Source organism: Simochromis diagramma, unplaced genomic scaffold, assembly GCF_900408965.1.
Source record: "Simochromis diagramma unplaced genomic scaffold, fSimDia1.1 OVJJ01000393.1, whole genome shotgun sequence".
Lineage (NCBI taxonomy): Eukaryota > Metazoa > Chordata > Actinopteri > Cichliformes > Cichlidae > Simochromis > Simochromis diagramma.
This window is the reverse complement of record NW_024386730.1, coordinates 236,533-248,345: the sequence shown is the minus strand read 5'-3', so window position 1 is coordinate 248,345 and position 11,813 is coordinate 236,533.

Genomic DNA, 11,813 nt, shown 5'->3' with positions numbered 1-11,813 from the left:
ATTAATATATTTACAAATAGTTTCACAATAGAATTTAAATAAGAAACTTAAATAAGAAAAATAAGAATTTGAACACAAAAGCCACATTCCTTAAGTAACTATGTTAAACATTTTTACAATTCGTTGTCAGAGTATGCCCTAGACTCTAGGGCATACTCTGACAACCAGAAAATGCAGGCGTGTGCCTCTCTAGGGCCTAGAGAGGCACACGCCTGCATTTTCTGGTTGCAAAATCAGCTATAAGGTCATCATATGATAGCTTCTGAGCCACGTCACCATTGATGCTGATAACAGCCAGACCACTTAAACGTTCCTGCCCCATTGATGAACGCAGGTACGTTTTAATGAGTTTGAGCTTTGAAAAGCTTCGCTCAGCAGAGGCAACTGTGACAGGCAGGGTCAGTGCAATACGCAGAGCAATCCACAGATTGGGATATACCTCTTGAAGCTGATTGTCATGTAAAAATGACAGCATTTCCAAAGCAGACGTCTGTGGTGGCAGCTGAGGAAGGTTGATGATTTCCTGCATCATCTCAGGTCCATCAATGTCAGCTACTCCCTTATCTGTCAGTGTCTTCTGTACTTCAGTGCAGTGTTTTTTTAAATCCTCCTTGGACATCCCATTCACTTTGCTGAAATCAAGCAGCACTCCATATTTCTCCTTCACTTGATTCATGGTCTCAAACCTCTCCTGTAGGGAGATTAAAGCAGAGTCCACAACACAATTGAAAAATGTGACCTCAAGCTTTTTAAGGGCATCATGGAGGGGCTCATCAACAGCTTCATATGCAAACTGCCTTTTTGTGCTCCTGAGCCTTTTCTCCTTGGAATGCCAAGCTCCTTCAACTTGTCAAGGACAACATTGGACAGGTTAAGGCCAGTTGTTTGCTCCACATTTATATAGCCAAGAAAGTATTCTTTAATATCTGGTTGTGCTTGGAAACAAACAATGCGTACTATGACTGACATTTGTTCAGTGTGACTCACATCTGGAGTACAGTCAAGAATGATGGAGAAGTATTTTGCCAACTGGATTTGCTTCACAATGGCGCGGAATGTTTCTGAAGAGATAATCTGAATTAGTTCGTTCTGTGTCTCAGGGCTGAGGTAATGTGTGTGGGAACCTTCATCTTTTATGTTGGCCAAGTGATTTGCCATTACAAGGTCATATGTTGCCATAAGCTCTACTTCCTTCAAGAAGTTGCCATTGTCCGGCTCATAAAGACAGTCAGAAGAGCCCCTAAAAGACAAATTTCTGGAAGCCAGTGAGAGAGTTATTGAGAGTAATCGTTTGAGAATCTCTCGCCACTTTTTCCTTTCTGCCTCTAGTAAGGTCAACTCCTGTTGATCTATTGCCATGCTTTTCTTTAGCCGTGTGTCCAGTTCTCTCCACTTAAGCATGCACTGTATGTGGTCTTGGCTACACTCATGACCCCTCAAACGGATGTTGATGTTCGACCAGTCACTGAAGCCCTCTGTACTCAGCTTTATATCCTTCACACTGAAAAGCTTACATGCAAAGCAGAACACAGCATTGTTCTGCGGTGAGTACACTAACCAGCTCCGGTGAACCTTTTCTCCATTGGGAAGAATTTTGAACTTAAGGCTAGTGTGAAATGCTCTTCCATCAGGCCCCTTTGGAAAATTAAAATCAGAGCTGACATTAAAAGGACCTCTCCGCACAATTTCAACACGATCAGCATCTACAATGTGAGCTGGCCAAAGAGCAGGATCGGTTGAAGGGGGCACACATGTCTCCACAGTGTCACTTTCTGATAGTCTCTCAGTGACAGGACTCTCAGTGGTACTTGTGTATGGAATTGTACCTGAACTGGTGGTTGATGGTTCTTGTTCTTCTTGGCTAGGGATTGTTGCAGGGTCTACAATGGCTGGTGGTTGATGTCCAGGGATGGCACTACTACTGGATGGTTCATCCTGTCCTTGAGATCCTCCTTGAACATATTTAAGCATTGACCCTGCATACAAGAGAAAATATTCAGGGATTTTACAGAAATACAATTTTGAATCTACAGTAGGCCTACGAAAGATTGCATTATAAGACTAATAAATTAAGTAAGTCACTGGTACATTTAAAAATTACTAACTATATTTTACATGTATAGATTTTCATAATGGCAAATGGCAATATAAACATGCTGTACATAATTTGATATAAATGCGCAAGTAGGAAATCTATATTACTGGAAGATATAGGTTTCATATTACAGTTTCACCAACAGATGTCGCCCTTGATCTATGAACCTAAAGAAAGACGAGAACTATTTATGTGTTCAGACGTCAATGGCATAAATAAGATATGCGTCTTTATAGATATCCTGAAATGCAGCAACATACAAAGTAATCTTGTCTAATCTGATAATAATACTTGACTGCATCACTGACCTATCCCAAAGTTAAGGTTAATCAGTAGCATGCATGACGTTAGCCAGCTAGCAACCTGAGGAGGGAAATGCTAGTCTCACGAATCACGATAACGTTAGCAATCGTGAGTCACGATTGCTAACGTTATCTGAAAACCGTCAATTGAGTGACCATGATGAGTTGCTTTTAGTAGTCCATTCTATATTCATATCCACAACGTAAACAAACTACCCAACATCAATCATTTGCAACATTTGTTAACACAGTATGAACACTGCTAACAGGAGCTATCACAGAGTTGACGGACATGAGCGTGCAAGCAAGGGCTACAATAATGAACTTTTTTTATTATTATTATTTAAACATTGCCTTACCGGCAAGCGACGCCTGAGTTTCATCACGCTTCCTCTTCTTCTTTCTTTTCTCCGCTCCCGACTCCTGTTGCCGTTTCGAGGCCATGTTCAAACAGGTGTTTACCAATTATAGAACAGACCACTGGGAGTGGGGGGGGGGCACCAGGAGGAGACTGGAGACAGGGCACAAAGCAGATTCACCCCTTTTCTCGGGAAAATTGTTTTATGTTGCTTTTGTATTGTTTAACCATATTAATGCATATGATATTTATAGTATTAATATGGTTTACTTTTTTTTTTTACGACCCTGATTTTTTTGGTGCCCTACCGGCCATTTGGTGCCCTACGCAGTGTGCGTTATGTGCGTTTGCGGAGCTACGGCACTGATCAGACTCTACAAATCATTTGAAAATATTACTCACATCATCAGTCCTGTCTGCCTTTGCTGCAGTGAACTAACACTGGACTTAGTAACAAACTGTTAAAGCTATCAAAGGATTGATGTCATAAAATTTTAATAAATAGTTTAATTTTCCCCCAACATGTTCCTGAAAATGCTTCACAATAAAAGCCTGGTTAATAAATCAAGGATTTCTGAGAACAGAAAAACGTGAGGGCTTTTAATTAGAAATCTGATTCTTTTTACTGAATCGAGTTTTAATGAGTCACTCACCAAAGTGAATCGGGTGTTTTGAGTCATTTGATTCACTGAGTCAGTTGACCAGAGAGTGCAAAAATTTTACATTTTCACTCAAACTTAATTTGTTTCCCTTTTCATGTAAATCCCACTGCTAAGATGAATGATTCAAAAAACAAAACAAAACAACTATTTTATAGAGAAAAAAGAGCAAAAACATTTCTAAAATTAAGCAATTTCCTATCAAAATTGCTTAATAAACATTTATTTTGTTTATTTGTATTTTATTAGTATTTTCCTTAAGTGTGTCAAATATATATTTTCTCATCTAAATGTCCACTGCGCTGTGAGCCAGGGGGCGGTAATGCTCCTTAACATTGGTTGCCAACCAAGAAGAAGAAGAAGCTGTGAGCCAGGAGGGAGGGGGTGAGTGAGTGATTCGTTCGCTGGCTCAGCCTTAAAGTACGCAGCCTCAACGATCCTCAAGGGCCGCGTACTCAAAGACCGCTAAGGCCGGAAGTGCGAGGCTTGTGTAATGGGACGGTCTAGCCTCCGTTGCGCTGATACTGTTGTTTGTCAATAAAGTTAAAAAAAAGAAAGAAAAAAAAAGCCTCCGTTGCGCTGCCCAGGTTGCCTAGCAACCATGATACTAACCACTGGAAACGTGTCGTACAGCTTTGTTTGACAGGAATGAAGGAGAAAATCTTTTGTTCATTTGTTTGTTTGTTTCTACATGAGCTTTGATCATTCTCTGTAAGATTAAGCTCAGCTATTGAACGGCGTATATTTTAAAGTAAAGGCTTTAAAACCAAGTTAGTACAAACGTCACTAATGTCACATAACTTTGCCGACATGTGGCCAACAGTAATGTTTAATGTTCTTCGTTATTAAACATTTGCACATAAATAAGTGACATAATATTCAGTACTTAAAGTGTACTCTTCGGCCGCCCCTCATCCGCCGTTTTTTTCTGCAAATTTATCCACACCCATTGCTGCGCTATGCATTCTGGGATATGTTGGACCCCGAAGTCTACACCGCCACATCCTTAAAATTCAGTGAAATGAAGGACGCATTTCAGGGCCGCATTTCGAGCAGCCTTTGAATTGGGACAGCCTTCGGCGCACCGCTGTGACGTAATTGGCCTTGAAGTCCGTACTTTAAGGCTACAGACCCTGAATTGGGAGACAGCCTACGATTCAGCACAGGAGGGAGGGGGTTAGTGACTGAGTGAGTGAGTGAGTGAGTGATTCGTTCGCTCGCTCTATGATACAGCACAGGAGGGAGGGGGTGAGTGAGTCCTTGTCACTACCCGATCCGTACCGGAAACCCGATCGGTACCCCGCATGCGCAAATCTTACGTCACTTCCTCTCTTTGCCAACATTGCGACATTCAATATATTTGAATGATACGGTTAGCGCCCAGTTAGCTCCTAGCATTTCTCAACAGCTCTACCTCCTTTTCGACTACCGGGACATTTAAACAATGGATAATCCATATCCGCAACAAATTTTTGCTTTTCTCCTCAACAGAGAGCGTTCCCCGATTGAACAACAGCGCCGTAAAATAAGAAGAATGGTGCCTAATGACAGAGTTAATAATACAGACTTTATAATATGTCACGCGAAGATTCAGCAGCCAGATGAAGTGTTTACTGGCAATTGACAGTGATAGCGGACATTATCATCACTTTTCCAACAATCCTCTCCTCACAGAAAAGCATAAACACACTCGATTATCACTAAATCAAATGTAACACACGTTTGTAATGACGCTAATTCAGTTTACAATAGGGTTCATTCACTCAGTCAGCAGGTGGCGGTATCCTCGTACACTGGGGAGTACACTGCCATTAAACGAACAGAAGAAGACGAAAACCCTTGCACATGCGCGGTACGGATCGGGTAGACCCGATTTGTATGGTCCGACTTTGCACATGCGCAGTAAGGATCGGGAGTCCCGATCTGTCACTATCTTTTTATTTTTTTGTTTTTGTCTACATTATATTAAATGTTTCATTATTGGAAACATTTTAAGAGATACTTGTTATTCTTAACACCTTAACAGATACTTTGACCTGTAACTATTGTAAAATGCTTCGACCGGAAGTAGACACGTTTCGCGCATGCGGGGTACCGGTCGGGTTTCCGGTACGGATCGGGTAGTGACAGTCCTGAGTGATTCGTTTGCTCTTTGATTCAGCACAGGAGGGAGGGGGGTGAGCGAGTCCTGAGTGATTCGCTTATGCTTACGATTCAGCACAGGAAGCGAGGGGGTGAGTAGCTCAAATGTGTTGTTAGCATGTTAGCAGCGCGATGCTACTGTGAACCGAGGAGCTATTTTCTTGATGTGAGCTTCTACTCAGGGTTTTTTCTTCCAGTTCAGAGCAGAAATTCTTTTGTTACGAAACTGGCTGTTGTTTTTCCCCCCACAATTTTAATTATAAGCTAGATATATTTCTACTAATGGAATTAGTTTGCTAACAGCAACAGGGATGAGTCAGTGAGTCAGTTGGGCTTGTGAATCATGATTCACGAGTCAGTAAAGTGATTCTCGAGTATTGAACGATTCGGTCACGAATCGAACGTCACTAACGTGCAGCACGGACTGAGCTTGTGGTGACACAAGAGCAGCTCTGAGAGTTCTGCTGCATCGTCCTATTGCTTTAAACTGGACTTAAGTTTTAAAGAACACATAAGTTAAGTTAAATTAAACCCAATTGTGGACTCACCGTTGAGAGGAGTAGCGGCTCGCGCGAAGAACGGACTTTCTCCCGTTTGGCTACAGCAGGCAATGAGGTGTGTTCAGAGTGCCTCTGTAATTTAAGTTTCAGATGAAAGGCCATAAAAAAGGCATTTATGTGTCTATACCTTGTTGTTTGGGAAATTACTGTGAAAGTTATGTAAACATGTTGCTGGGCATTAACAGGGAAAAGGGGGCACAAAGGACATACTTTTCTTTCTTATTCTCATTTAAAATGTCTAGCTTTTAATAAATAATTATCTGACACCCCAAAGTTTTAATTTGATGTAAAATGAATAGAAGTCCATTACTGTATAGTAACTGTTAAGTCTAATATATACCCTAGTAAGCTATACTTTTTCCTTTGGGAAGGTACCATCTGTGCAGTCTGCAATTTTGTTGAAGAAAGATGTTGAATCTATTTAATATTTCTTGAAAAATAATTGATTTCTGTGCATTTTTTTTTTTCACACTGCGTCAAATTAAGGTTGATTACGTCGATTAAGCATCATGAGGTGGAGCGTGAGGGGTGGTTCCCTATTTTTTTATTTATTTTTGTTGTTGCTGGGAGTTGGAACCCTATTAGTTAGGTTGCTTAATATTTACGCTAAGTACTCTTTAAAATACCAGAATAGGGAGGATGGGGTAGGTTTAAGTTTATTAGATTGATCAGTTGCTGAACTATGAAATATTTTTGCATACAGGTATAACAGAATAGCTTTAGTGTAGTTGTTGTTTTAAACTTGAGTATGAACATACAAAATGTAGCAAGATATTAAAAAAAACAGTTTTGTTGATTAAAAAACACTATATCGGATTCATATCGGTATCGGCAGATATCCAAATTTATGATATCGGTATCGGACATAAAAAAGTGGTACCATGCCATCTCAAAACAGTATAGAGCATGGGCAAAGCATCCAGTTCTGAAAACCGAAGTGAGTGCAGAAGTGTCTTAAAGCTGCATTAACATGAAAAACACCAGATGGCAATAGCAGTAGATGAAAAAAGACTTCTAGTCCTCTCGAAGTTAGTGTGAAAACAGCTTTCTAAAGTGACCTCTCAAAACAATTTCCTCCTGAGTTTATGGTCACTTATTTCGGGTCATAGTGAATAATGTTTTTTTGTCATGGTCTGTAAACTTAGTCTTACAATGTTGGAAAAAGGTTTATTTGTTTACTAACTGACTGATGGCCTCTCAAACTAATTTTCTGTATGAGCAGTTTCAGACAGTCCCCTTTCATCACATTTTGTTTTTGCAACCAAGACAGTGTACCAAAAAATTGCATTTTTTTGTACATCGGGGAAGAAGAATGATGTGGATGTGGCCTTGGTCCAGTAGCCCTTCCCTACGGGGAAGACAAACAGGTTAAAGATATAAACACAACAAACCCCCACCAGGCTGGTGTGTATCTGAGTGCATCAACCATTTTCCCTCCATATTTGCCATTCCAAGTGTTCTCTTCTTTCCTGTAGGCTTTTAAAGCTATGGGTGAAGCCTACACATTTACATTAGCATATTCGCATCAGAACCGTATGAAATTGTTACAGTATGTCTAAAAGTGTTGTCAAAAGGGTGTCAGGATAAAAAGTTATTCCATCTTTATCGATGCTATACCATGCATTGGAGGAAAGAAAATTGGGAATTGTCCTAATTCTAGCTGTGAAAGGTCAAAAACAAGGTCTGCTGTTTGTTCTCACACCATGTTAGTCTGACCACATGATTTTTTTTATTATATATATTATATATATATATATATATATATATATATATATATTTATTTTTATTTTTTAATTGTAAGGCACATCAAATTTCTCTCATATCTAATGAGAGAAATGATTGTGCCTTACAATTAAAAAAAATAAAAATAAATAAATAATATATATATATATATATATATATATTTATTTATTTATTTTATTTTAATTGTAAGGCACATCAATTTCTCTCATATCTAATGAGATGTTAATGTCAGTCATGAAGCTACTGTATTTCATTATGCAGACAATAGCTAAAGATTTATTTTACAAATGTTTCACAATAAAAGTCTTGTAAAACAGTTCACTTATCTTCACTTTACCAACATCTCCCTCTAGTGGCCATATATGAACCATGTGTGAGGATGGTGTTCATGTAAAATGTGAATCATAGTGTTCCAGTCAGTCATCAGTGTGTCTCTGCACAGCTGTAATTAATATGTGTTCAGAGGGCCTCAGTGTCTGAATGGTTCCAGTTCAGCTCCATAACAGCAGCGTCCCTGGTTTGATTCCTGTGTTTCAGCTCATATCTGCCTCTCTCACTGAGGGGACGTAACTACATGGACATGGATTTGTTCATCAACCAAACTACGGATCACTGACGGCAGAGGACATTTAAATTATTGATTGTGTTTCAGAGAAATCTACTGTAGTGTGGCTGTAAGTAAAACTCTAGTCCCGACCTCTGTGTTTGAACCAATAGAAAGCTGGTGCTCAGAGGAAGAGGGCGGGCTTTACTTGGTGTCAGTGACAAAAGTGAAAAAAAGCTCAAATGAGTGAGAAGGACGATGAAGGAAACATCTGTGCTGTGTCTGCTCTGTAAAGTAGAATCTCTGTGTTTGTTTGAATTCTTGTACTTTGACTGTCTGCTCTCCTGATAACTGATGATGGAGGAGAAGACATGAAAAACAAATCAGGCTGAATTCAAGTTCAAACACCACGAGGACCAACTGCAGGTCTGACTGACTCTTTAAAAAACAAGAACAAAGAAACTGGAATACAGAAATACAAAGAGTCTAAATTGTCTAGAGACTTAGAAGATAGTATTTTAACTTTTTGATTTTATTATTTTATTTTATTTATATTGTGTTTATTTTATTAGTATTGTCTTTCCAGCCTTTTGTTGTCCAAACTTTATTTAATAATGTTGCTGGCATCAAGGTGAAAACAAGAAAATACATACCGAAGAGTGGAGTTTGTGTGTTTGTCAGCTGTTTGTGTGGAGTTGTTCTTTATCTTGATGCATCTGAGAAACTATCTATCTATATATAAAACCAAATTTGTGAATAGTCTTTTTCATTTGTCCTGTAAAGAAGCTCGTGCACCTCTCAAATGGCTGAAGGTATGACACAGAGAACCTTTAGCATGGTTATAAGCAACTGGGAACATCATCTCAAAGTCGTGAATTCATAAACCTAACTATTTGGAAATTTTGCAAACTTGTTATTTTGGAATGGAAAACAAATCCCTTTGTTGCTTGATTTGAACTTATGGACGGAAGCTTTTTTTGTGTGTGTGTGTCATGATGCATGCTCAATCATCCAGGTAAGTAAATCCCAAAAAGTTAATTCTGTTCATCTGGACGTAGCGTTTTTGTGGGAGAAACGTTTTGTCACTCATCCAAATGACTTCTTCAGTCTCAGCTGACTGCAGGTTTCCCCAATCTTATAAACAGTACATTAGGCCCCAGCATCCAACATCAGCATGGAGGAGTGGAAGGCGCTCACACCACTTAGTAATGACAACAACATCATCCTTCCAGCAGACAAGGGTAGGTGCACAGTATTGTTAAACCAGAAAGACTATCATGAGAAAAATTTTGTCACTGCTCAGTGACAAAAATACTTTTGAGCCCCTAGAACGAGACCCAGGAATAGACTGATAGACTGCCTGAAGCACTTAGAATAAGACAATGCTATTGACCGGACCTCATACCAAAGGCTATACCCAGGGGACTCTACACCAAGTCTATATGGATAAAAGAAGATACATAAACAGGGTGCACTTTAAAGACCATTTGTCTTTATGATCAACTCGGTCACCTATAACATCTCTAACTTTCTGGCTATGATCTTCAACCTGTTGGTAGGCAACTCTGAACACCACATCCAGAACATGTTGGATTTTGTTGAGGTGAGAGATGTCATTATGGAGGCAGATGAAACAATGGTCTCGTACGACGTTACATCTCTCTTCACTTGCGTTGGAGATAGTTTGTAAAAGATTACAGGATGATCCCACCTCAGCAACAGGACCACTCTCAGCATCGACCAAGTGTGTTTGCTTTTGGAACTGTGTCTTCATTCCACCTACTTCACATACAAGGGTCAGTTCTACAGGCAGAAACATGGGTGTGTCATGGGCTCCCCAGTTTCACCCATCGTGGCCAATTTGTACATGGAAGAAGTGGAAAAGAGGGCTTTGCTATCCTACCCTGGAACACCACCAAGCCATTGGTTCAGATATGTGGATGACACCTGGGTGAAAATCAAATCTCAGGACGTACCACAATTCACGGATCACATTAAGTCGGTGGACCAACACCTCAAATTCCCCAGGGAGGATATGAAAAGTAGCAAGTTAGCCTTCTTAGACTGTGAGATTTCCATTAGTAATGGGGGACTAAAAGCTGATGTGTACCATATCGCAACAGTTGAGAAGCCTTTTTTCTAAACACTGGCTCTCTGTGGCTTTTAAACCCCAAAACACGCTGCGGCAAAATTGGTCCACCCCAAGGATCGGGTCCCCCGACACAAACAGAGTAACATAGTGTACGCTGTTAAGTGCCAGGAGGATTGCCAGGATGTATACATCGGAAAAATCAAGCCACCTCTGGCGAAGCGGATGGCGCAACACAGAAGAGCTACCTCGTCAGGCCAGGACTCTGCAGTCTATTTACACCTACAGGCCAGTGGACACTCTTTCAATGATGAGGATGTACACATCCTGGACAGGGAGGAACGCTGGTTTGAGCGCGGAGTCAAGGAGGCCATTTACGAGAAAAGAGAAAGACCATCTCTGAATCGATTAGGAGGTCTAAGGGAGGAGGTCTTTCACCATCTTACAATGCTGTGATTGCAGCCATTCCCCAACTCTCTCTGAATGGTACGCACGGTGATTGATCAGTAGTAGTAGTTGATCAATGGTCATATGAATTTGCATATTAATGATCAAGGAACTGACCTCCCAACCCATTGTTCAGTCAGTGATGCTAGTTTCAGTCATTATGTAATGTGCTGTTTACCGTATTTTTTTTTTCAACTATAAGGTGCACTTAAAATCCTTTAATTTTTTAAAAAATCGACAGTGCGTCTTATAATCCAGTGCACCTTATGTATGAATTCTGGTTGTGCTTACTGACATAGAACCAATTTTATGTGGTACACAACGCTCAAAAATCTGTCAAAAAATCTTTTAGTACGACTTTGGTAAGCTACAAAGCTTACCAAAGCTTACCGCTTGATGGATTGTTGGAGCATTACGGCTACTGTAGTCACAAGTCTCGGGGAATAATCTGGATCCTAAACTTAACGGATCTAGAAGTTAGCAGGAATTTAACTCACTAGTTTCCACCTAAACATGATCTGACTGAGAGATTTCTGAAAAAAATAAAACGTCAGCTCTGTTATCACATCCAACATAAATGAAGACAGAAAACTAAACAGCAGTGATGTTTGTAGGGTTACTGAAGTTGGAGTAGCTGGTATATAATCATTTGCTACGTGATTGCTAGCGACATAGCTATGTTAGTATAACATAAACACAGTGAAGCTGGAGGATGAGCGTTACTTTTTTCCACTCGATAAAAGTTACGTGAGGGTTCGCGATGGTTAGGGACAAATGCAATCGCATAGCAGGATGCTGTAAACGAACCAAACTTCAGTCAGGAGAACAACTGAGATGATCCAGCCACAATACTAGATTAGTCATTAATATACTG